Consider the following 26,648-nt stretch of genomic DNA (forward strand, 5'->3'; position numbering starts at 1 on the left):
CAACTTGCTGTAAACCATGAAGAGGTTCCTTCCTCTTATCTAGCTATATATTTTTCTACCATATTTTGCTGTGTATAATGCACACTTTTTGCCTAAATTTTTGAGAAAAAATGAGGATGCATGTTATACATGGATATAATGATTACATACCATGGGCATAATAATCTTGTGTATAATGTGCACAGGATGTGGGAGCACATTATACACAGTGAAATACCATATCTGTCTGTCTGTCTATCATCAGCCATGACTGGAAGGATATGGTAAAATCACTGGAGAGCTTCCCGCCCTTGCAAAAGTACCTATGCATTCAATTCTGAATACACTTTTGGGGAATGCAGGGGTCCATGGAAGCATGGACTTGGAGGTAAAGGGTAAGGGAAAAGCCAATGCCATCCCAATATCCGTGATAATATATAAGGATGCTATGTTCAGATCCAGTCAGTGAGACATACCTTGTGTCACATTTCAACTTAAAGACACATACAACCCAAGTGCAACTCACAGAACTACTCACTGGACATTGGCACTAGATGAAAAAAGGTTCAATTAGAATTCATTTCTACTTTTTATCCAAGTACATTGACAGTGAAAGCAATAAGTCTGGGAGCTGAGGAGCCTCAGTCTAAGCCTACTTCTTCCAGTAGCTGAGACATGACTCTGGACACCTCTAGTCTCTCTGGGCCTCAGTTGTACCATTTGTGAAATGACTTGGTGGAACTGGATGATCTCAAAGGTCCATTTCAGTTTTCACTTCAATGTTCTTATTTGCTAGTGGTTCCATACAGAGAGAATTCCGGTGATTTACCAATAGACAAAGAAAAGGCACAATAAGAATGAGACCATAAAATACCATAGAAAAACAAGGATGTAAAATGCATCTAATTTATTTTTTGCTGTTTGAATATTTTTCTTATCTGTATAATAGCTGCTGCTATTTATTTTCTTAAGGTCATGATTTGCATTTGGCTTTTTAAAATTTTAATCTCCTGTGTCTCTTTGTATGGTGCCTACTACCAAGTAGATGCTCAGGAAATATTTGCCTGGTGAATACAGGGCTGTGCGGGGTGCAGGGTGGGAGAGGGGCTGAGTGAGCTCCTGTAGCAGTGTGGGGAGCCAGGGCCCACCCACACTGTAAGTGCCGAGTTCTTAGAAGCTCCAAGTTTTTAGGAGCTGCCCCATTAATGCAAAAAGGAGCGTTTCACAAGAGGAATGAAAAAGGACACTTTCTGGAAAGTTATAATGACACAACAGACTTCTTCCTGGGTTATCTAGTCACATCTGCATTTCAATGCCTCCCCTGTTCTGTGAACCCTGTAAATTACCACCTTTAGCCTTCCAGGAGAGCACAAACCTGCCTCTTCTTTCAGGGAACTAAGGTGATAATTGGCTTAGGTCTGTCCTGGAAGTTACTGCTGCTCATCCCAGGCCAGAGAGGAGAAATGCCAGATGTGCTTTCTGTGCCCTGAGTAAAAGGAAAGAGAGAAAAGGTTTACTGTATTACCTGGGAATAAAAGACCCAAGGTAGCCTCAAAGTGTTAGGCCTTGAAACACCCATGTGAAACCACAGGTGTGAGATCAGATCCAAATGAAGAAGCCCCTTTTCCCAGTCAGCTCGCAGCCTCTTCCTCTGCCTCCCCTTCCTGTCCCCACCTCCTCTCTCGCTCTTTCCTCCCCTTTCCCGAATCTAGCAAGATTAAGTGGCCGATTTATCTCCTCGGCACTGAATTTTAAAGGGAACAGCTAACTGTGTGATCGTATTATTAATATTTATGCCCTGTCACTGAATGTTGACAGATTAATTATGCAACATAGTATAAAAATCAGCAGGCAGTGTGGGCGAGGAGTGGCAAGGTTCATATATTAATAACTCAACTGGGTGGTTGGCATGCGCCCAGGATGACTGGCTGTTTCAACAGCTCCGTGTCCCAGTCCCTCTCAGGGGAATGACCCCTCACCTTCATTTCACCCTTCATACAGGTCAGCGTACTGATTTTGTGGACATCAAGAAGTAACGTTCACGAAGCCTTCTTTGTGCGCATTCTAGCTAATCTGTCTGGGAGCTGACCACCTGGGCTGGACAGCCTTGGAACAGACCATAATAAATAGGATGCATGTCACTGGGCAGAACCGACTCAGGCTCTATAGCAGAGACTTTCCAGATGAGCACTCAACTAATGGGGCTCCTTTTCTTAGACTATGAACAAGCTGTGATTGATAGGGGAGTGTGTTGAGACACAATGCTCTACCAGATGCTTAGAGAGCAGACCAAAGTGCATAAAGTCCATAGGGAACTGTTAATTTAGGTGGGGAAACCAGGCTTAATTCAGCAAAGGATCACGGTATAAATTAATGTGACGAGTCCTCCCAAATTTGCTAATTACTCCTTTATCATGACAATTTTTTTTTGCTTCTCTGGACCTCAGGTTCCTTTGCTGATGATGGGGGTTTGTAGAGTTAAGTCTGCAGGGCTCCGTAGAGTGCAGTAAAGACCAAGAACTGCCCTGTCACAGACCCAGGGTCCAGGACGGCAAGCAGCTATTTGGCCTTGGCCAAAGCCTCTGTGAACTGGGATGCTGACAGCAGGGTATTGCATGTAGGCGGTATGTGTCTACATCAATTCTTTAGCCTGATGTTAATAGCTGTGCCATCAAAAGTTAAATGACTCTACAAGAGATATTCCTAAAAGAAACAAGTTACCTGACAGCTTCTACTGTCTTAGCTTTTGCTGTGTCTACTCTTTTCCTGGCCTGGACTTAATTTGTATACCTAAAGGCAGCATTCTGTGATTAAATACATGGCCGGCAATGTTTCTGCCAGGTGGCACAGCCAGCGCCCTGTGCCATCTCTCTTCATGGACCCAGGTCTTGGCACTCTTTGACAAGGGACAAGTAGCTCCACTGTATTCCCGAGCCTCTGCCGAATACACAGAGGCAGCATCGGGGGCGTTTTGCCAACGCTGATTGAGAAGCGGGAACATTTACAGTGGGAGGAACCTCAGTGCTGACATCTCCGCACACACCTGAGGAGCTTCTGCAGTGGCTCTTGAGAGTAGCAGTGCTGTCTCAGAGTGCCGGAGATCCGTGGGTGACAGATGCCACATGAGTAGATGTTGTCATTGTCCCTCTCACTGAGTTTGTATGTGTGTGGTTGGTAATGGTTGAAGGAAGAGGAGTAGATAATTCTGCAGAGAAATTCCCTTGACCAAATCAGTTATCAGGTCACATAACAAAAAACTGTTGCAATCACAACACATCAAATCAATTCCGGAAGTGATATACCTCATAATCATGCAATGCAAATAATCAAACCCAGTGAGCAAGCAAACGTTCAGTGTCATCAAGCACAACGCAACTGCAAGTAGCTCTGATGGCCTCAAATCAGCTCTTTAACTCTTAAATTCCAGCTACAGTAGTGTTTGCAAGCCGACCTAGGTAATTTCACATCCAGAAAGATGCGGCACCAGTCAGCAATGTACCTTTACTTAGCAAGTTGGCTGAATGACCATTTAGTAATATTTCAAGATCATCTGAGAATTATTATTTTTCAAAGCAGTTGTTTGCATAAAGAGAATGGCTATCATATTAATTCTGACAATCCTTCCTTGGTGCTTATCTGTACCAGAAACCATGGTGGTGGTGCTGGATTGGAGGAAACATAAGAAATGTGAGATGTGGTCCCTACCCTCCCAAGAGTATTGAGCTAAATGTCATGCAGACAGCAAATAAGAGCACAGTGCGGTATACACGATGCTGCATGTATTGACTGACGGGGGCTAGTCCACCACCGCTGTGTGCTCATCCTTGATGAGGTGGTGCACAGTCCAGAGGTACAGAAAACAACCCTGGCCCCGAAGAAGCGCATAGTCTGCTGGGGAAACAGGACAGAGGACAGAGGACATGGCGTGGCCACAAAGAAGAGAACATAAAGTGAAGCCCAGGGAAGGGGAAGCCAATTAATTCTGAATCCGGGAAATACATCTCCAGGGAGCTGAAATTCTGTGCAATGCACTTGTGCGACAAATTTCCATTGATAATCTCCCTACCCTTTGGAATTGTAGGGGACAAATCTTAACTCCATTCTGCAGGCAGAGAATAAGAACCGTAAAAGGCTTGTGTTAATATCCAGGATAAAAGAGGAGTTACAGAGGCAGCCAGGCTTTTCCATTTTCAGCACAAAGGTCCCACGTCACCACCTTTGGTCACATTGTCCATTGTTACCGTCAGAGCCCGCATGATGAATAAGCCACCCTGTTGTAGTTGAGGAAAGGTATTTGGGGAGGTAATTGAGTGCTTTTAAGCCATCAGAATGGCATTTAGTGCATTAGTAATAAATTGAGTTAACAAGAGTGAGGAATGATTTCAGCCTGTGGATCAGAATGAAAGGGAAGAGTAGACAAGGCTGCATATTCAGAACCTACCAGACTGCATTTATATGTGCCAGATAACCTTCTAGAAGGTGCCTCATTTAAAATGGACCCTGGTGAAGCTTAACATGGCAAGTACAGTCTGTTCAAAATGACCTGCGCTACAGGTAAATTTGACAGCATGACACAAGATTTATCCAGACAGGCTGTGTTGTAGGACATGATTTCAGACCAGAAATCTTTGAAAGTCAAATCCTCACTATTCTACTAGTGGGTTCTAAGAATAGAGCCTTTCTCTCTTCCTCTTTACACAGCTCAATTAAAATGTGCATGTGCAATAATCTCCCTACGCAGAGCTCCCGTGCTGATTGATAGAGTTATTTCCAAGTATGTTTAGGTTCAGTGGAGTTGCTTAACCCGTTGTGGAACAGGCACGAATGGGAAGGAAACAGAGGTGATAGAAATGATGAAGACAGAGGAGGCAGATCCGATCCGGAAGAAAGGGGTGCAGAGAAAACTGTGCCCGTGGCCTATGAGAACGAGAAATGATAGAAATGGGTCCTTTGAATTGTGCGCTGTGCCCACTTTCAGAACTGAGGAAACTTCTAGGGTCAGGGTGAGCAACTGGTTTTGATGCGAAATTCACCACTTGTTTACCAATATGAAGGTTAACTGTGAGGCAAGAAAATGCCACCATGAGGCTGGGGCTTTTCTATTGCTGCTTTTTGTCAGCATCTCCAGGAACCTGCAAATACAGAAGAGGCCCTTTGATAGCCACGTCGGCAGCCCACGTCGCTCCCTGAGATCCGGCAGGTTAATGTAGCGCTGCCAACCCTCCAGACTGAGGCAATCAGAGGCACCGCTTGATAGAAATAAAATGAAATGTGCTGGGGAGGAGGGGGCGCGCCTGTGGTTGGTGTTTCAGCTGCTGGCGAAGCTCTCCTCAAATCAGACCTTGGGTGGAGACTGGGTATTAGCAGAGTGGCTGAGGGGCGCCTGCAACGCTGAGATTAATCCCCTTTTTGTTTTCTTCCGGGCCTATCTGGGCACCGCTGAGTGGAAGAATTTATGTTGGCCTCCTTCCTAGAAGGGAGCTGCGGGCTGAGAAAAGAGAATGTGTCATCATATGTCACTTCTCAGGGTGCCTCTGTCGCTGTCTGTCTGTCGCTCTCTTGCTCGCTAGGTCTCTGCCCCTCCCTGCCAATCAGTTCCACCTTCCTTCTGCTTCTCTGTGCCCTGAATTCTTATCTCCTATCAGCGCAAGGCAGTGTCAGTCTCTGGCAACGCAGGCCCCAAAGGTGTTTCTCTTCCTTTCTCCAATGCAAGTCAGGTCAGACTTTCAAGACGGGTATTAAGTGACAAAAGGGGAGCTAAGCTGGGTTTGAGCACACATAGGCTTTGAGCCCAGAGAGTCTTCCTGTGCCCCGCCCTTGTCTTTTGCAGATTACCTAACGCTGTGGGAATATCCCCCAGGGATCATTTTGAAATGTACAGCAACCAGATCTCTCACAGTGGCCTTCAATGTTTTTATTTAAGTGGTGGAGTCGTTTAAAAACATAAAATTTGTCTAAAACAGATCAAAGTAGATATGCTCTGATTGTAAAGTGTTGAGGGGGGTTAGGGGAGACGTGAGGTCTGTCCAAGGAGCCACTCCACCTCCAGGACCCCCCTGGGGCCACCACACACACCGTCATGCAGGGGGTGTGCCAGCAAGCCCTGCTTCCGGGGCTATGACAATGAGTATATCCTAGTATATCCTATCTTCTCCAGTGTTTCATCTCCAAGCCATGCAAACAGTGGGTCACTATTTTGGAAGAATGGAGTTTACCCTACAATGGCTGTACCCCAGGTAAAATTTTAGGCTTTGGGCTTCCTGGCCCAAATCCAGAAAATAGAGGGAGAAATATTCCTGGCTCACACGTGAGTTGTTTGAACATCGTGCCTAACTGAGCAGAGCTGTGCTTCATTTACAAGGAGAGGCAGCCAGCTCCCATCTCACGTGGTATTAAATAGATGAGAGATGCAACCCTTTCTCTCCAATGGCACAGAACACCTTTCTGAAAAGGCACCTTGAAGATCATGTCTTCATGTGAAGAATCACCGTCTGCACAGTTAGCCAGACAACCATAAAGATGAACCCTGAGTTTATAGTCTATTTCCATTGCCTTGCTTATTCTGGGGCTTTTTGGAGAATCACATTTCCTCTTTGTTATTGTTAATTGATGAAGTCTCACAAACTTACTGGAGAATATGACATACACAGAAAGTGCTCTGTGCATGAAAGATGCATACACACCTATATAAATATTAATGTGTTTGCTGGGAATTCGAGTTGGAAAACTAGGGGCCTACAGATAAACATAATAATGGGGTTAATTGTGCATCTTGAACTTTTCACTTATTTCTTTGACTGCCTTCAGACTCCATAGTAACAACCAGTGATATAGTAACTAATGTTTTCTGCTGAATAATCGGCTAATTGATTTATTACAGGTGCGGCCTTTCTGCTCTTTGTTCCTTGCATCCTGCAGTGAATTTTGTTACCTCCTCGGCCCTGTTTATTGCATCCCCATTGTGCAAGTAACTGGCAACTTGGCACTAGGCAGATGGGAAGAAATGCATTCTATAGATGTCAAAGCCTAGTGGCTAAGTGTCTGTCTCTTCTAAGGTGGATGGCTCCCAAGATGAAATGCTTTTTGAAATATGCTTTAAATAACCTATTTTTCCATGTGAACACAGGGCTCAGTGGATGAAGGTTATTTTCAAGTAGCCCTCAAGGTGAAAGTTGGTTGCTCTTCCAGATGGTTTCTATCTAATGCTTTGGATTATGATATCGAACCGCCCTGTGATCAGAACTCCTAGTGCCAAAAATAACAAGAAGTGGAAGCCAGCCACAGCAAGGGCTGCTGCTCCGAGGGCATGCAGAGATGCAAGGGTCAAGGCCAGACCATATGGTCTATCAAGACCCTGCCCCAGGAAATACAAATCAACTCGCAGAACTGCTCATCATCTCTGTTTCCTATCACGTTCATCGTGGTGCCCTCCGAGTCCCCCCTTCCCCACTCCTTCTCTACTGAGTTTTGCCACAGGCTTCTTTCTGTGGTAGCTGGTTTCATTCCAGCTGCCACAGTTTCCAGCAAGCTCCTCAGAAATTTGCTTCAAAGGGGCCACATGGTTAAATGGTACGATGGAACCAAGAGGGCTCCTAGGTTACAGGCTTAAGGGTGAGAGCTTTCATTTAGCTTGACATTAAAGAAGGTGATTTGGATGTGGGGGTCTCAGCTACCCCAGATGGAAGATCTGGTGTGAAGTAGTTCACCAGTGAGAAGCTTACCATTGCTGGGTGCCTGAAAAGCCAGTAAACCTTAGAATTAAAGTTGTGTTTTTCCTTGGCATAGGGGCAAGATAAAAAGGGATTCAGCACTTTGACCTTGAACTATCCAAATCAGTTCTGGGGCATGCATGTGCAATGCTACATGTGCATGTATGTGTACTTACATTCTGTTTATTGCCCTTTATGTGTTGAAGACTTTTATTGTTTGGTTGTACTAGTTTATCAAACATGCACAGGCAACAACGTCTACCGTGGGGTCCAGTGCAGACACACAACTGAGATTTCCATCCAGTGAGAGGTAGTGGGGGCCACGCCTTGGGAGGGCACTGTGGGCTGATGCCGAGGAGGGTCTTTTCTGTTGTTGAAGCAGTGTGCTTCCGGCACGCAGTAACCCCTTCTCGCTGCCCCTCACAAACTCTGGTTTGTGCAGGCACCCGAATGTTTCCTTCCTGGAAGCCACTCAGCACATCTATCGCTTCTTTCAGACCCCAGTAACACAAACAGCAGATCCCCTTCCTATCGCCAGCAGCGCAGCAGCGTCCACAAACCCACTCGGCAGAACAGCCCCCCACCCCAGGGAGCACTTACAGAGCTGACCTTAAAGAGCAATTTCAGTCAGAAATAGAGAGGCTCAATTGTTCATAAACCTGACATTTATTACTGGGAGATTCTGTCTCTACAGTACAAGTTGCTTTTTACAATTTTATCAAATAAAGTGCTCCTTTCATCAGAGCCCCACTTTCTCCTCTGCGTTTTTTCTCGCCTCGTGCCACCCCCCACCCCCCCGCCAGCCTGGAAGCTTTATTTGGGCAGCAACATCCACCCTGGGGGGTAGCCCGAGTCTCTGCAGAGAAGGCCAGGATGGCTTGCAGAGCACAGGATGGGCACACCTCTCCCCTCCTTGTATTTGGGCTGCAATTAGTGAGAGAAATGATGGATAATGATGCTCTTTGCTCTTTGAAGTGCGTCCACTTTCATCTGCTATATTCTAGGTTTCCAGGTTAGACCAACACTTAGAGTAAATCTGTGATAAGCATTCTGATTCTCTCAATGGTTAACAAGTGGCAGCAACACGCATTTGTTGTTTCTCAGGCTGAAAAATGAGAGAAGTCAATATGAATCTCTGTAGCTATATTATTTTGATGAGCAAATCCCAAATAGGAGTGATCTCAATGTTTCCATATTAATTTAATCGAACTTTTATTAGACAGAATGGATCAGTTAGGGGTATGGAGGCAGGAGGAGTCGAATGAATCACAACACATTCGACTAGGTACCAGTCAGCAGCCTCATGCAGGGAGGGAACAGGGGCAAGGCTTTCTCAAATTCTGAGTCCTAGGTGGTCTTTTGTTTAGTCTAAACCCAGGAGAGCAGAGCTGTAAAGAACTGGAATGGTCCAGCCCTTTTACAAGTTCAAAGAGGTAGGGCAGGGGGTTTGTTATCTAGAATAGCTCCTGATGGTGGTGATTCATAAAAAACACAGACACATTGTAAATATGCCGAAGCATGTAAATGCACATTTGTTTGGCTTTTGACAGAGTCAAAGCCTTCCCTTTGCAAACCAACTGGCTGACTGAAACTAGGTGTCTCCCTGCAACAACAGCATTCATATGTCATCACTCATGTTTTCTAGTTGGTATTTCTTAAAAGTCAGGCACAAGGGTGAAGGTTCTTGTTGTGAAGCAATCTGAATGGAAAGCACTTCTGGACGTTTCTGTTTTTTTCCCCTAATCAATTACAGTTTATTCCCACATCTAATTTAACTGCTGTTGTTTCTCCACTTGCTGTTATTGCGTCTTTCCAAAATATTCTACTTAGTTTTCATAGAAACAGCAGTTCTCTTTTCACATTCATATTGTACCTGTTTTGAAGACTGTAGGTAAATTACATAATTATATGAAAAATACATCTGATAAGAACAGATCCGGGAAGAGACACAGCTGACTCAAGTAGTGAGTGTGTTCATGGCAGAGGGAAAGGGCTGGCGTGGAATGAGAGGGCTCAGCGTGCCGTGGGCTTCGGGAGCCTGAGTGACAGGGAGAACGGAGAGTGCAGTTAACTCAGCCAGCCAGTTAAGTGGAGAATAAGCAGAAAGTAGTTAAGAGAGCTTTTAGTGCTTGTATAACTTGGACTCGAGATCTGAAGTCATGTGCTAATATTAGTTATTGACCTCAGACAAATCAAATAACCTCTTTGAGCTTTAACTTACTTATGTGTAAAATAAGGACACTGCTGACTAAACTGTATAAGCATATGAACACACATACACACCACTGTCACTGTTATCAGCACCTCCAGCACCACCATCACCAGCAGGATCACACCACCACCACTACCACCACCAGCAGGATCACCACCATCACCACCATCACCACCACCACCAGCAGGATCACCACCATCACCACCATCACCACTGCCAAGGGCTCTTTGGAGAAGATCAGATAAACTAATATGTGTGATTTCTGGCAGATTTGTTGAGACTATGCAAATAATTTGCCCTCATCGCATGTTTACCCACTGTTTTTTACATCCATTGATGATTCATTCCTACCTTAGTTGTTACTACTGCAGTTACAAACCAGTGATTTTCTCAATTCTATCATTCTTATACATTTATTAATTGGTATTGTGTTATAAGGAAAAGAGTCTTTATATTTTAGCTGTTTGCTTGTTAATTACTAATATGAGATTATGAAATTTTATTTTACTCAATAGATTATAATCATTTCAAAAATTTGTTTTGATTATTTGTTTTGATGTTCAAATCATCCTAGACTGGCCAGTTCATGTCCCATCCCCTGTCCTTTGGATGTGTCCTCATCATACTTTAAACACATCCTTTTCTTCTGGCCCAACAAGATATTTTAGGCTCATCTTCTGCTTTTCCTTCCCCAGTCCTGAAGTCAGGCATGTCTCCCAGGAACCCTAAATTGGCTGAATGGGATGTGGTGTTTAGAAGCCAAGAAGAGAGTACTTGATGTGTTCCCCATTACCACTGCACCACTGTCTCTACAAAAGCATGCAGAGAACTACAAGGTACCTTTTCAGATGAGATCAGGCGTGTTCAGGGTGGTACGGCCGTAGACTACGAGGTACCTTTTCAAATCTCTCTGGACTCCTTCCACAGTCCTGCCTTTGTACTAATTCTCCCCTGATGAGAAAGGTCATGGCAAATCTGGGCTCAGCTCCTATCTAAGCCTAGAACGGTATCAACACCATTGTTCTGGTTCTTCTGATAACTAAAAAGTAAAGACTGCCCAGGACTAAACTCAAAACAGGGTAGCCGTGTGCCCATGTCAGGAATTATGAGGAGGAACTGAGTAGGATGCCTGAATTTTCATGCCTTATGATCTATCCACTATCCCAAGTTTTGCAATTCCACATTAACATTCGAACTTCCTGGGTGAACTCGTCCCTGAGAGAATATTTTAGACAATAAAAACATCATTATTAGAAACAACTAATTGTAATTATATTGCAGGTTCTACTAGTGGGTTGCTTTCTATTTCAGTTGTGAAGTACATCAGCCCTCCTCTTGATTTCCTGTGACCACTGAGAGCACAAAGAAGACTGTGACTGAGGATCACAGTGCAGTCACAGCCTTATTACTCGGAAGCCCAGGCTCCTGGTGTACAGTCCTGGAAGACATTCATGCCACCTTCATCGTTATCGATCCTGTGGCCTCCTTGGGTAGAAGCTGGGTCAGTAAAGCAATGATTAGGTGCTCTTGCTCCTGCCTTCTGCAGGGAAGGTTTTGTCCTGTTTCACATCCCATCAAGTACAAAGGGGATGAGTGAGAATGGAAATAAAGAGGCTTCAAGACCAGCACCAGAACACATGGCAGGCTCTGCCCAAGTGGTGTTGGCTGCACAGAAGTCCGGTGGAGCAAGGGAAATTCTGCCTGGTGAGGAGGTGTACCTGGCAGGGCAAGGGGAAAGTAGCAAGCCACGTTTGGGCTCAATTACCCTTAAATGCAGCTCAAGGAATGCCAGGTTCAGTGAAGTCAGTCCTTCATTAGAAAGGACTGATTGGGAGGCTGGAAAGAACTAAGAGACCTATTTGCCCAATCCTGTTTTGTTTTCTTTACCTGCTAAAGGAACAGAAGTCCTCTATGGAAGCACAGCAGGGACAATTAGGGAATAGCTGTTTCTCCTAAATACATATTAGCAACCCAGTCCTAGGACAAGAAATGTACTTTGTTTAATTATGACCTTCTTATAATCTTATAAATTTTACAGATGTACGAACTGAGACCTGGAGGTTTCAGCCTCATGGTTCTCCAGAAGGTGGGGTGAGGGAACATCCTTCTGAGAAGAGGATCTCAGGCTGAGCATGCACGTGTTGGGGTGGAGGAGGAAGCAGTGGTGCAGACGGGAGCCTCAGGGTCAAACGCAGACTTCCACCCACTCTGCACACTGTTACTTCAGCTGGCCTGGAACCGCCAGCCTATCGTAACAACTGCTCATTCAAGGTTTGCTACCAGAGAGAACCTGATAGGAGCTATTACTTTTATTTCCTTATGCTTTCCCCCCTCGCTCCTTTGAACACCTCTGTGCTGGGAGATCAAGGCCTCCTGCTAATCAGCTATCCAGCAGCTTAAAGAACATTTTAACATACTCATATTAATTTTCTTGTAACAGCAACTGTCTTCATCCCTTTGAGTTCTAGAGACCTGGAGCCCTGGTAGTCTCCAGCCAAAGCAAACCCTCTGAGACCGCAAGATTGTTTGCTTGATATTTACAGGTTGATTTCTCTAATATTGGATTTCTGTCTTTGTGAGCAAAATGAATTCCCTTTGTGGTAGAATGAGAGATGGGAGAGGGGAGGGAATGGCTCAGCATGAGCCCGGGAGACACCAGCTTATGCTGGTCGGTGGTCGTGTTCTTAGGGATGAAGCCCATTTATTTAGCATAGTGGTGCCATATCAACATGACCCACTGACACTCTCCAAGACCATTCCATGCAGGCGCCAGGAACATCCCAGCTGCATGGCTTCTGTCTGCTCTTCTTAAAATGTCTGATTAAATGTGTTAATCAGACATTTACAACTCATGACTTCAGATGTGATCATCACATGTGGAACTAGTACTAACTTTTCAAAAGTGGTCCCTTCTCCACCTAACTCTTCCTGGACTTATAATTTCAAAGATCACTATTAGCATAAAAAGTCACAGAGCACAGTGGAAACAGCACCACTTGTCAAGTCAGGCAGACTTGGCTGTAATCCTGACTCTTTCAGTTATTAGCTCTGAGATCTCAGAAAATTATCTTAACTGCTCGGGATCTTAAAGATTTTCTCTATAAAATGGGAATACTATTTTCCCTTCAGTGCTGTTGGGCTGAGTAAATGAGGTAATAGATGTGAAGACCTTGAATAGATTCTAATTTTTTGTAGGGAACCTGGTAAATTCTAGTTACTTTAATTAACAGAAATTATTTATGCAGTTGCTATTGTCTCATGTATCTTCTTTTTGGTGTGCAGGTTTGGTCTCCACAAGAACCATAGATACATTCATCATTTTATTTCTTCTGCTACCAAGCACAATGCCACAGATATTATGTAAAATTAACAAAAATGTTTAAAGTGAATAAGATAACTTGTAGGTGTTCTCATCATAAAGTGTTGACCACATTTGCATCAGTGGTGAGGACATTGATGGTGATGATGAGGGTGATGATGATGTTGGTGATAATACTGTCAACAATTTATAATAGAAGAAAATATAAGTCTCAGAATATATATATTGGTTTTCATATCTTTTTGTCTTGGCTGCCAAGAAACTCAGATTAATTCTTCACTGAAAAACATGTTCTTCTCAGTTCTTCAGTTATTTCTTACCTTCTAATCACTTTTTCTCCTTCTTTGTGCTATTGCAATGATCTCACTGAGAGGGTTTTAGTATTGGGGGCACCTCCAGGATCAAATTATTTTAAGAGCTAAGTAGAAATGCACACCCACATGTGGAGCACTGCCTATACACCTATAGACGTACGATTCATATATTAGGACACTGCATTCATTTAACTGACTTGTTCACTCTTGATCCATCCAGCCCTCTCCAATGCAACCATGGGCAATAGGTAAAAATTTGCATTAGGACCCCAGCATCCAACTGAAACTAAATGCCCCAGGCAGGTCTTGGTTTCTTAACCAGATAATTAGACTGGGCCAAGGTGTTTCCTGCACTTGCCTCGCAGCTGGACAGACTTCCTTCCGCATGCTGCCTGACACCCAGGGTGACGCAGTTGTGCCATGGCCACCACACTCTAGTTGAAGATGTTGCCATCCTCATGGGTGGGCCCTGTGCTCTGGAGTTTTATGAGTGACTAGTTTGACAGCACCTTATACTCAGATTGTTTTGTTGGTGGTGGTCGTGGTTTTACTTCACTAAGGACTTTGCCAAGTTTGAAGAGGTCGAGTGTATTATATGCGGTGGAGGCAAGTGGAGGAATATGAACATGGACTGCTCATTAGATAGTATGGACATTTGTTGATTATATTAGGAGCATAACTAGATTGTGTTTATGTAGAAACATAACTATATTTAGTGATGTATACTAAACATTTATGAAAGAAGTGCCATATGTCTGTAATTTAATTTAAAACATTTCAGGGAAAACAATAAAGCAAATATGGTAAAATATTGGCAATTTCTAAACCCACATGATAGGTATAAGAGTGTTTATTGTATTCAGACTAAACCATATGGAACTGCTAATATTAGATCATTATTGACCTAAAAATAGCAATTTCATACAATGCAACTTTTTACTTGTCTCTAATTTTATGTATATCTGAATTTTTGTTCAGACAACAAAAAAAAGTTTCTATGTGTCTATAGGAAAAATTCCAGATACTTTCATATGGTTCTAAACACAATATAAAGAACAAAATAAATGAACGATAAAAGTCTGAAGCAGACTCATAGACACAGAAAGCAGACTAGTGGTTGCAGAGGGGAGGGGTTGGAAGACTGGGAGATGAAGTGAAGGATAGAGAAGTACAAATGGTACAAATTGGTAGTTACAGAATAGTCACAGGGTGTAAAGTACAGCATGAGGAATAATCAATAATATTGTAACTATGTATGGCACCAGTTAGATACTGAAAATATCAGGGGGATCACCTTGTAAGGTATATGATTTTCTAGCTACTATGCTGTACACCTGAAACCAACACAAACTAATATTGGAAGTAAACTGTACTTGGAAAATTAAAATTAAGCAACATGAAAGTAAATAAAAAAGGAGTCAGTGGCCTGGTTCCCACCCCACTTCTCTAACACACACCTCTTTCCCTTCATGTACAACTAGCCCAACCCCTGGGTACTGTGGGTGAAGCTTTGGTTGAACCTCCTTATTTTGAACTTCTTGATTGTCCCAAGCAAGCCAGGTCTTACTCTGAGTGTTTTTTCAGTGTCCCCTTTGCCCAGAACATTACACTTCCACTAACTACGCTGACAGCTATTCCCGTCCCAAACTCAGCTCTTGGGTCCCACTGATTTCGAAGCTATTACTGAGTGGATCCCACCCTTGGTTTCTTCCTCTCTTGCTCTCTATCAACCCTGTGCCTTTGCCCCAGTAGGCCTCCCCAGTGCTCATTATGCATCATTGTTTGATGTCTTCCAAGGCTTTTCTCTGGCACTACGTCCCTCAAAGGCAAGCGCAACACTTTATTCATCTTTGTATCTTCAGGAATGTAACTTGCTGTTCCTGTTCAGGGCTGACTTTCTATCTGCTCTGTGCTCAGCAGCTGCACAACAGCTGACTGCCCTGCCCTCAGAGAGCCTGCCAAGTCCAGTGCCAGCCACAGGACTCGACCCCAGTGGAGACACTTTGAATGAACATGCAAAGGTTGGGGTCTGACTTCAGCTAGGTCTTCTTTCCACTTACCATGTAACGTGGCTGTACTTTTTAGGGTACAAAGTACAATTATAATCAGTGGTCATAATGGGGACAAAGCCTAGGAGACAAAGAGGTAAATGTGGAATGAAGAGCACCTAAGAATTGAGGATTGTATCTTCTTATTGTGTCTGTTACATTGTGACTCAGAGGAGATGACCCTGGTGAGTTGATGGTGAAGCAATGGATCTTTTGAATTCTTCAAGTTCCACCTTCTCTGTAGGAGTTTTCACTAATCATGCCACCTAGGACAGATTTACTTCCTGAGACTAAGCAGTGTGTGCGCCAAGTATTCAACTTACCAACATGCTAAGTATTGGTGCCTCCATTTCAGGTTACTTACCAGACTGCAAACTCCTTGAGGGCAGGGTTTATAATCTACTAAATTTTATTACTCACAGTACCTAGCATAGCGTTTTGTCTAGACTAGCAATAAAAATGAAGATAATGATAGCAGCAAATACATGGCGTTTCTATGTACCAGCTACTTTTGATCATATAGGGTGGGGCAAAAGTAGGTTTACAGCTGTTCATATGGAAATCTATAACCTTTTCATAAATTGGCCCCCTGTATGTTGAGGGCAAAGAGAGAAAGAAAGCAGAGCACACCAAATAACTAGGTGGCAGTTTTCGTAAGCAAGGGGACTTACTTACTTACCAGGCTTACCTTGGGCAGCTGCAAGACAAGTAGATTTTACTCACTTGCTAGGATCTTGAAGTTTGTAGAGAAGCCTTAATGAGGTCAAATAATGTTTATCAGCCCTCTGGTCTGAACAACATATTGCTCCCTCGAGGCTGTGTCCTAGTGTGAGGAAGGCAAGTGGAATGCACATTCCAAGGACAAGGGAGAGGGAGGAGTCCCTGACTGCCCTGGCTCATGCTACCAGTTACCCAGCAGTCATGCCTGTTGACATCCTCCTCCAATAATATTCCCAACAGGGCAGCCATTAGGATGGGCTACATTTTACAGATGAGAATAATATTAAGAGAGGAAACAAAGTTTAGTAATTTGCCCCAAATTATTGTTCACTTAGAAAGAGGTAGAGGTGGGATTAAAAACCAAGCAGGCTTATTAAATGGATCCCTCTCTATCTCTAGCTCTCTGTCTCTGTCTATATCTACATATATTTGAATAGTATTGTATGCAATAAATACTACTTTTGTATTGGTCAAATAAGGAAGTGGAGACAATTATATTTTCAATGGCACTCTCCTAGTATATTGTTCTGCATCTCTCATAATAGTCAGGAATACATTATGGAAATGAGCGGGAATGAGGAAGATAGAATTTAAATTAAATGAATTAAAATTAATTATTTAATTGCTTACTGCGGTAAGTGCCTTGAAGTAGCAGTACAGAGTGCTGGGAGAGAGAGAGAGAGAGAAATAACATCAAGAGAGTCCCTAAGACATACTGGAAGGCAAGGAGAGAGGATGGCCATCATATGGGGTGGTGGGAAGGTCCAAGAGTGAGGGGGAGAGGGGTGGGGAAGGGTTAGGTGGATCACACAGTGCAGAAACTTGTAAAAAGGATGCCTGTGCAATTTATCACACAAATTAGTCTCGTGTATAAATGGAATTTGGATGGTGTAAATTATTACACGGGAACCACAAGTCAAGGGGGTGCAGGGAGCCAATAGGCAGCTGTGACAATAGTCCTAGGAGGAGATGACTAGTGGCTATGATTACAGAAGTGGTGGTGGAAATGGAGAGAAGTAGGCACATCGGATGTTTGTGAGAAGGTCAATTCAACAAGGCACAACTGAGAGACCCAAACAAAATTCTCAAGAAGGAGATTCTCTGTCTATCATCTGTCTATCTGTCTGTCCATCATTCTGATCTCTGGCTCTCATAATGAGAACCCGTGAACCGGTAATTATGGCACAAAATTTTAAATATATGTTAGTAAGAGAAGAAAAGCACATCTACACTTACACTGACATTTAGTTAGAGCTAAATTCTTCGAAAGGAATTGGGATGCTAATGAATCTCTTACTCAGGGCTCTAGAGGATCAAGTTCTACAGATTCTTTATTTTCTCTGGATTTTAGTGGGGGATTTTAGTTCTATGGCAGTGAATTGCATTTCTCTCCAAGGCTTCTCAATAAACAATTTGCAGTGTAAATATATTTGTTGGCATGCAAATCACTCTGCATTATGAGCCTTGATTAATATTATAATGTGTTGATGAAAGCCTGTAAGTGGTTCTTGGAACTAAGGTTTCAGACAAAGATGTGCTGTTTGGGTGCAGAGTGTTTGTTGAATATTAGATTAGGTTTTTTGTTTTGTCTCTCTCTCTTTCTCTCTCTCTCTCTTTGTCTTTTAAGGAGATGCTTGGTGTGAAGTGGTAACAAACTTCAATTTACACAATTAATTAATACAACCAATCTATTGCCCTGACTGCACAAAAACACTCCTCAAAGCATCCATGATGCCTGATCACATTGAGGCAGCCTTTGAGCATGCAGGCCCTCTGGTTCAGCTGGTAGCCTCCTGCCCATTGCCAACATCCTGTCTCTGGAGAAGTATTGTTCTGTAGCATCGTGCGCCTTTTAAATACGCTACGTGCATGTGGGTTGATTAGACAGCGTGCCAATTCCCAATCTGCCTACTGAAATGCAGAGATAGATTTACTGGGCTTTGCTTTTGTGAAGACGGGTGTCTCCTCATTAATAGCTATAAGCACAAATGCTGAGAAACAGAAATGGTGGACTCTCCATCACTAGCAGTTCAAGTGTAGCTGGAATAAACAACAATTCAATGCAAGATGTGCAAACTCAGAAAATAAGCTGTGATTAAGAGCACAGGATTTCAAATGCAGACAAAACTTGGTTAAAATCCAGCTCTGGCACTTAACAGCTGCCTGACCTTGACCAAGTGATAGTACCTCCCCAAGTTTCACTTTTCTCATTTGGAAACTGGGATAAATAATTTCTACTTCTTGAATTTGGAATGAAAATTAAATGAAATTGTGTATGTGAAGTGCTTTCCTGGCCAAAAATAAATAAAAATAAAAAGTGTTCAGTTAATGGAGGCTCTTGCCGTAAGCAGATTCTCAGCTTCTGGTCCAAAAATACCAAGGCAATAAATCGTAGGTGACTGAACTCTCCTCGAGGTTTGTGGATTTTATTATATCTAATCATCTCTAAATCCTTGCAGCCAAGAATTTTGGCACTCAGCTGCAATATGCCCCTTCCCCAGATGCCTACCTGAGGTTTAGTTGTCAGAGTGCTTTGTAGACCATCCTGAACCTTTCAGGAATGGGGTGTCTGTTACCACTCCATGGCTGAGTACCCAGGCACACAGAAAGAAAAAACAGAGCCAGAGGCCATAAAGAATAAAATAAGGTGAAGAATCTGTGTTTGCTAAAGGAAAATGCAGTGGAGGTTGAATTCAGGCCCAAACTAGATGCAGAGTCCTGTCCAGGTTTTGGTCTGCATTGTGGCCCCCAAGTGACAGGATAGCACTTCACAACACATGTGCTCTATTCTCTGAGCAGCTGGTGAGTCACTACAGCCTCTTGGTAGATTATATTGATGCAGAACAAATGTGAATTATTCAGTCAAAATCATAAGAAATACACTGTGTAAACACCCAGGAGGCAGACCTGGAATGACTTTGGGGGGGATGCAAGAAAGGCCTTTTCATGCAAAGAACATTCTATATTGCATAAGAAGGCATTTTACAAGATTGTTTCAGCAAGTTAGTATCTCCTATTTTTATTAAAATATTGTACCTGGATTTGTACAGCATATTCAAATCAGTTTCTAGACAAATGGGTATATATGCATAGGTGAAAATTTTAAAAAACGATCCTCAAATCTCTAATCTTTCTTTTCCCTCCTCATTCTTGGCTTGCTGCTGCTTCACTGAACTAACCTCTTGGGTCTCATACCTCTACCACCTACTCAAACAGCCCGTCAGTCTACTTCTTCTATCTTTTCAATTGAACAGCATTCCCATTCTTCTATTGCTTTTGCTCAAAAAAACCTAGTTCTGTTTTTGACTCCTCTTTTATGTCTTATACCCAGTATTTAATTAATCAGCAAACCTTTTCTATATCCAAAACACATCCAGAACCTTTATACATCTTAGCTCCTTCATCCCCGATACTCTGGTACAAGTGCCCACAGTCTCTCCTGGAATGTGAATCATCGTCTACCTGGTCTACTTGTTTCCCCTAAAAAACAGCAACCCTGTCAAAATACAGAGCAGCTAAATTTCCTTCTTCGTTCACATCCCTTCAGTGGCTTTCCATTGACCCCATAGTGAAGGCCGACACCTTAACAGTGGGCTGCCCAGCCCTGCAGAACCCTCCCTTCATACCTCCCCATTACACTGCGCCTCCTCTCCGTCTCTCTGGTGTTCACCCTCCTTCAGTCACACCGGCCTCTGCTTTCCCTCAAACACAGTCCAGACTCAGGCCCTTTGCATCACTTTCTGTTCTGTTCCCTCTGCTTTATTTTTTCGTAACACCGCAAACAGTTTTATTTTATTTAATTTTTAAACCTAAGTCCCCACTAGACGTAGAGCTCCATAAATCTTTTTTGTTGTTGTCTTTATTTATCTCTACCTCCTAGAACAGCACCTTGGAGACAGTAGGCATTCAAAAATATTCGTAAATGATTCAGGTATAGAAAGAGAGAAAGATGCAATGAACTACACAGAATTCCACAAACCCCAGAAGCAGGATCAACATGACTAATGAAATGAACAGAATTCGAAGCTGTTGTGTAAGTGTTATAACAATTTTCCAACACACTGTAACCATCTTAACATCAATCTGTTATGAGAAGAGAATCAGTGTTGAATCATCTCAGGTTCACTTTTTCTTTCAACCTCCTTCATTTTTTTAAAGGCGGGCAGTTGCAGGGAAAATAACATAATGGGATGGTTAAAATAGAAACCTGCTGGAGTAAGGTAGGAGTAAGGTAGTGTGTAAGATGACACAATCACTAACGAGCATTTCCCTTCTAATTCCATTTAAATATCACTAAGTCATCAGCACAGCACATTGTACCTCTGATTAACTGTCTAAAATCTACTTTAGAAAACAAATCCTTCTTGACAGGGCTAACACCTCTTTATTATCTAGGTTGGTCTAGTTACCTTTTTATTTGCTTACGACTTCCCCTCCCTTCTAGAGGTCTGTCTTCCGAGGTTCTGTTGGCCTTTTCATCTGTGTCACCGAGTAACAGACGTCATCAAACACGGACAGTTTGAGGATGGCAGAAGATGCTCTAGTTTGCTTGTGCACCTCCCAGTGGGTACCCTTTGGTCCCAAGGTTTACTGTGACTGGCAGTGATTTCCTCAGATTACTAGAGTTACCAAGGAGCCTCTCTACTGAAGTCCTATTTCAAAAAAAGCTGCAATGACTGGTTTGGGCTGTGGAAACAACGGTCAACTGCAATGTCTCCTATAGCCAGGCCTGTCCTCTCAGTGCAGCTTTTTCTTCTTTTCCTGTCCCACCAGTACCTGTCACTCTTCTTGGACTAAACTGGCCTTTCTAAACCTACTTACTCTCAACTTCATACTTGGGGTCTATACTTCCATGGCTGCCTGTAATACCTCATAGTTTCTTTCATGCAGCTAAAAATCCCAGGACAAACTCAATTTCTTTATGAGTTTGTCCTAAACATCAGGTCATATTCATGTCTTTCACTGATAATCCTTAAAAATAAGCCTTTCATTTTAGAACTTCACCATATCATGTCTTGCTTTTCTATTTAATTTTTATCATGATAATTATAGTAGCTAAAAGCTGATAATAATAACAGCTATTGTTCTTATCTAATATATTTGTATGCCTTGCTTACATTATTTTATTTAACCCTCTTGGTAATTTTGGGAAGGATTAATGTTACTTCCATTTTATAACTAAGAAAACTAAAGCCCAGAGTACGTGTTCAAGGTCCCATGGCCCGTGAGCACAGATACTCCTTCTCAGTTCTGTAGATTCCCAAGGTGCTCGTCTTTGCCGCGGGGCTGAGCCACACCTGCCCTTGAAAGACACAGTACTTTATCATGCTTCCTTTTAATTTCTTCCAGTGCCAAGCATATGGTAAATCCTTAATAAACACCAATAAATCAAAAAGTTGAAAACTCTATTTCTGTGATACTGCATTCTTGAAACAGGATCAGCCAGAAGGAGATTCTGTAGGTCCCCTGTTTCAGATCCATGTTCCTGAGATGGGTGGGTTGAATGTGCCTTACCTGCCGCTGAGCCAGCCTGACTCCTGGCAACCCTAGGAATGAGCGGCGTCTACACTGCCCCGTTCTCAACAGCCCTGCTCAGCTCCCGGGGCTTCCTTTATAGTCAATTCATCTCCTGTTTGGTCTTCCCTTTCCCTGCTGCCTTGTGTTTTTCCCAGCATTGTCATCTTTTGCAAAGACCCCCGCCCTCTCATGATATGTCTGAAGCAGGACAGCAATAGTTCTGGCATTTTTGCCTCCAGCGATGTTTCAGGCTTAATTTGCTGTAAGATACTGATTCGCCTGGCAGTCCAAGGTATTTATAGAACTCTCCTTCAACATCATAGTTCAAATAAATTACTTTTCCAGTCATCCTTCACTGTCCAACTTTCATATCTGTACATAGTAATTGGGAGTACAAGGGTGGGGATGGTCTTGCCTTGGTTTTTAATGACATATCTTTGCTCTTCGTGATGTTTCCTGACTCTTCCATTGCTGCCCATCTGAGTCTCAGTCGTCTCTTGATTTTTTGGCAGCAGCCGCCATTTGAATTGATGACTAACCCGAAATAAGCAAAATCTTTTATTAGTTTGATGCCCATGTTGTCTATGTTAAAGTTGTGTATTTCTTCTGTAATCATGATCGTTGTATTCTTGATGTTCTAAAGCTGTCCTGCTTTGACACTTTCATCTTTCACATTCCTCAAAAGTCATTTCAAACTATTGCTCCTTTTGGCTGGTAAGATGGTGTTCATCTGCTTACCTTAAGTTAGTGCTATTTCTTATACCAATTTTTACTCCTCCTTCATGTGAGTCTAGCCCAGGTTGCAACTCTGCTGTATGATATGCAGACAGACTAAACGAATAGGGAGATAATATGCACACTTGTCTGACAGCTTTGCCTAGAGAAAACCATTGTGTCTCTTCATATTCTGTCCTGACGGTGGCTTCATGGCACAGTGCAGGTATATTTATGTAAAAGACCTCGTCCCAACCATTGGCTCTCTCTGATCTTTCAGCCCTTTGACAGGTGATATCAGGGAGGCAGCAGGGCTGATGGAAGCAACGTGACATTTTTTGGAGTTAGACAGACCAGGCTTTGAGTGCTAGTTCTGAAACATGGTTGGACCTTGGGCACACAGTGTCACCCCTGAAAGCCTGGAAGTGGGTGGGAGGAAACAAGACAGAAATGATGTCTGCTCATGAAGTTGTTTGTGAGATTAAGTAAGATCACTTGTGCAAATCGTTTAACATGATTCCCGACACTTCACTGGGGCTCCATACTCATCCTTCCTTTCATAAAAAGTGGTCTTTAACAAACAGTTCAACAGTGGTAAAGGGGAGCCTCAAGTTCTCACCTTTGTTAGCTCAGGCTCTGTCTCCAGGATGACAGAGTCCTGCAATCGCATCGCATCTCTCTTTGGATGCTTCCTGGGGTCAAGAGTCTTGGGGTTGTGAGGCAAGGATACAATTCATTAGTTGAGAAAAAAAAGAACAAGCTTCCAGGAAACTTTGGCAAACATGAACGTGGTGGGCTCCACAGTCCCCCCAAACAGGCACTCTGCAGCCATCCCCCAAGCCAGAGCCCCTCATCCTTCATTTTTCAGAGCCAGCTCCCTTGGAGTGACAGCTGGTGTAGAGACTATTACCTGTTAAGCAAGGATCTTCCTAAGGTGAGAGGTTTGAAGACAGGCTGGGAGACTTTCTGAAGGCTTGTGTTGCTCTGTTTCTGCTTTGTGTACTGTTCTCCCCGTGCCACAGGGCTGCTTAGCTGACCCTGCACACCTAACCATCCACTCAAAGAAGCCACTGTCGCTGGGGCCAGCACCCGCCTCCTTAATTATCCTGCAGCTGCACATTTGAGGTGAGTGGGCTCTGCAGACTGCAAAACCTCCACAAGGTAGGCAAGTGGCTGGGAAGATGGAGAACAACCTTAAAGAAAAAAAAGAGAAAGTTTAAGATCATTTTCCTTTTCTTTTCAAGACAGCAGTCCCTTTTTGCAGCATTTTAAATGGTTGCTAGGGAAACAGAGCAAGGGAGAGCAGAAAGGTTATATGGATACTGGATAAAGCTAATGCACTTTTTAAAAACATGAACTGACAAGTGGTTAAGACTCTGGAGCTTCTGGTAACATCTCATTTTCAGAGTTCCCCTTATAGCCTCAGGTACGTTGATATTATCATTAATATTTTAATCATTTGTAAACTATAATTCACCTCCATCAAAGGCGTGCACTGATGCATTTCCTGGGGCATGGCCCCATGCATCAACTGTCACGGGGTACTTGGGGTGAAGTGTCTGGCATATTGGACCACAGGTCCAAAGGTCTTGGCTTAGAAGACTTCTCCCTGTAAGCAAGTGGGCAGTCACTAAAATATAGCAAAATGCCATGAAGTCTGTGTTCATTGGTCAGCCTTACAAAGAGCATGTGACCATGGAAGTGTGAGAGTGTAAAGTGATTGGTGGAAAGAAACAGTGAGTGTGTACACCAGCCAGTCTTCCCGAGAGCACTTATGGGGGGTGTGATTCCTCGGGGAACCACCTGCTCCTCCACTGACTGAATATTTATTAGGGCTTGTCCACTTCACTGAGCATGTTTGTGAATTTTAGTTCAAACTTAGTTTCGCCATTGTGGCCTCTTGTGAGCATTTATAAGTCCTGGTCTCTGGAGTATTGTTCCACTTTGTATTTTCTGTGTCCCCTCAGCATTTATTTGCTCAATTTGTACTGTATTAATTTGTACATGTTTATTTATTGTCTTAGGTTCTCAAACCTCTCTATATTTCCCAGTGGAGTCTTATGTGTGGCTCTCCACAGCAATGCTAATGCAGCTTAGCTTTTAGTTAATGAACAATAGAAACTCTGTGCTGACTATATGCCGTCTACATACTGGTGGTGCTTATTGCTTATCAGTAGTAGGCAAAAGAGAACCTATTGCCTTGGCTGAGTGACTCAGTTGGTTGGAGCATTGTCCCAAACACCAAAAGTTCAGGGCAGACACCTAAATTGTGGGTTTAATTCTTGTTTGGGGCATATATGGGAGGCAACCATTGATGTTTCTTTCTCAAATCTCTTTTTATCTGCCCCTTCCTCTCTCTCTAAAAATCAATAGACTTGTTCTTAAGTGTGGGGGGGAAGTCTACTTAACTAACTGGCATTGGAACCTTCCACGCATCCCCATTGCACCAGCGCTTATGGTGGCTTAGATGACGCCAGTCATAGCTAGGAGACAAAGATTGAATTCTCGGTGGGGAGCTACGGGGAAGAAGAAGCTTAAGAGACTGGAGGAGGACACCGGAATGATGCTTTAAGAATTGAAACAGGGAGACAAAAGCATCCATAAAAGTAGCTTGGGGCTTCCTAGTGACTGCTGGAGAACTCCGCTGTAATTCGTGGTTCTTATGGACAAGGAAGCACACAAGAGATGGGCCAAGGGCACTTTGCCCTGGCACAGAGGTTAAGTTCTCCTGCCTGAAATCAGGAGAGGGGATGCAACACAGATACAACTTCTCTGCTGTTAAACATTTTACTCGTGTTCTACTAGCTCCGCAAAAGCAGTAGTATATTTTAAAATGTAGTGAATGTTAACAATGGCCAAAATAAGTAAATGAGGCTTCAGTACCCATAACTGAGAATATGATAACTTACAAGCATCAGTTAGCATGAGGTGATTAGAATGGGCACACATAACACGAAACGATATATACAGGATACTACTGTGTTGCAGAGACCTTCTGCCTAAGACCTTTTTATCTCATATGCTAGTACAGGGGTGTCAAACTCATTTTCCCTGGGGGCCACATCAACTTTGTGGTTGCCTTCAAAGGGCTGAAATAATTTTAGGACTGTATAAATGTAACTACTTCTTAACTGGTAAACAATTGAAATTATATTTGGCCCTTTGAAGGCAACCACCAGGCTGATGTGACCCCCGGTGAAAATGGGTTTGACACCCCTGTGCTAGAATATGAGCTCAGTTTGTGGCAAGACAGAAGTGACACACACACACTTTTTCCATCCATGTATGTTGTGTAGATGCTACTGTGACATAAGAGGACATTTAAAAAACTGCTTTTAATATCAACATAAATAGGAGGGACACCTGGGTGAAAAGAAGTTATGGTTTAGCCTGAGAAAGACTTCCTCCTGTTCTGAAGAAGATGGAGCGAAATGTCAGTCCAGCTTCCTTGACCATGTCATGTCATATCCTGTGTTCTGATACAGAAATTTGAGTTTCTCTCTTGATTTATGGAAGAGAAGTATTTATATTCTTCCAACCCGATCAATGAGATAGGAAAGACAGTTTCTTTTTGAGAAACATTTTTTTAAACATCCATTATCCCACTAATTATTGTTGTGCAATTTTGAGTAAATACATTTCAGGCAGAAAGATCTGGCTGTGCTGTTCCATAGCAACCTGAATAATAGCCCTTCTCCTCCATCACTAGTACAGTAAGTGCTCTGTTCATTGGATCGGGCTGCCTGTTTGGAGCCCGGTTTTGCTCCAGTTTTGCTATTCAAAAGGTCAGAATGACACAAAAGATTTATGGTGATGTCACAAGTGAAAGTAAGGTAAGGTGAGATGAGCTCGGAGAGCCCAGTGACCCTTCTCAGAGTTTCTTTTTGGAGGGCTTTTAAGGAAGATGCCAATGGACTGATAGTGGGGGATGGGAAGTTTTTCTTTATTTTTGGTTGTTCCAGTTCTCAACAAATTCCAAGCAGAATCTGGTACAGTTAAATTGGAATGAGCATGTCCTTAATGGGACTTCCTACCTCCTTTGGATCCTAAATCTTAAGTATTTGCTTGCCATTTGCCATATGGTTCAGCCACTGGAAGTAATAACTGGCGTTATCA

The 26,648-nt window shown here is 43.0% G+C and overlaps 1 protein-coding gene across 5 annotated transcripts in view; it reads left to right on the forward strand.

The window, feature by feature from the left end:
• OPCML (opioid binding protein/cell adhesion molecule like) overlaps nucleotides 1-26,648 on the forward strand; it is a 548,902-nt gene that overhangs the window by 161,384 nt on the left and 360,870 nt on the right. The gene's annotated exons all lie outside the window — the stretch shown is intronic.

The sequence above is a fragment of the Artibeus jamaicensis genome, unplaced genomic scaffold (assembly GCF_021234435.1).
Source record: "Artibeus jamaicensis isolate MK-2021 breed Jamaican fruit bat unplaced genomic scaffold, CSHL_Jam_final scaffold_660, whole genome shotgun sequence".
NCBI classification, from domain to species: Eukaryota; Metazoa; Chordata; class Mammalia; order Chiroptera; family Phyllostomidae; genus Artibeus; species Artibeus jamaicensis.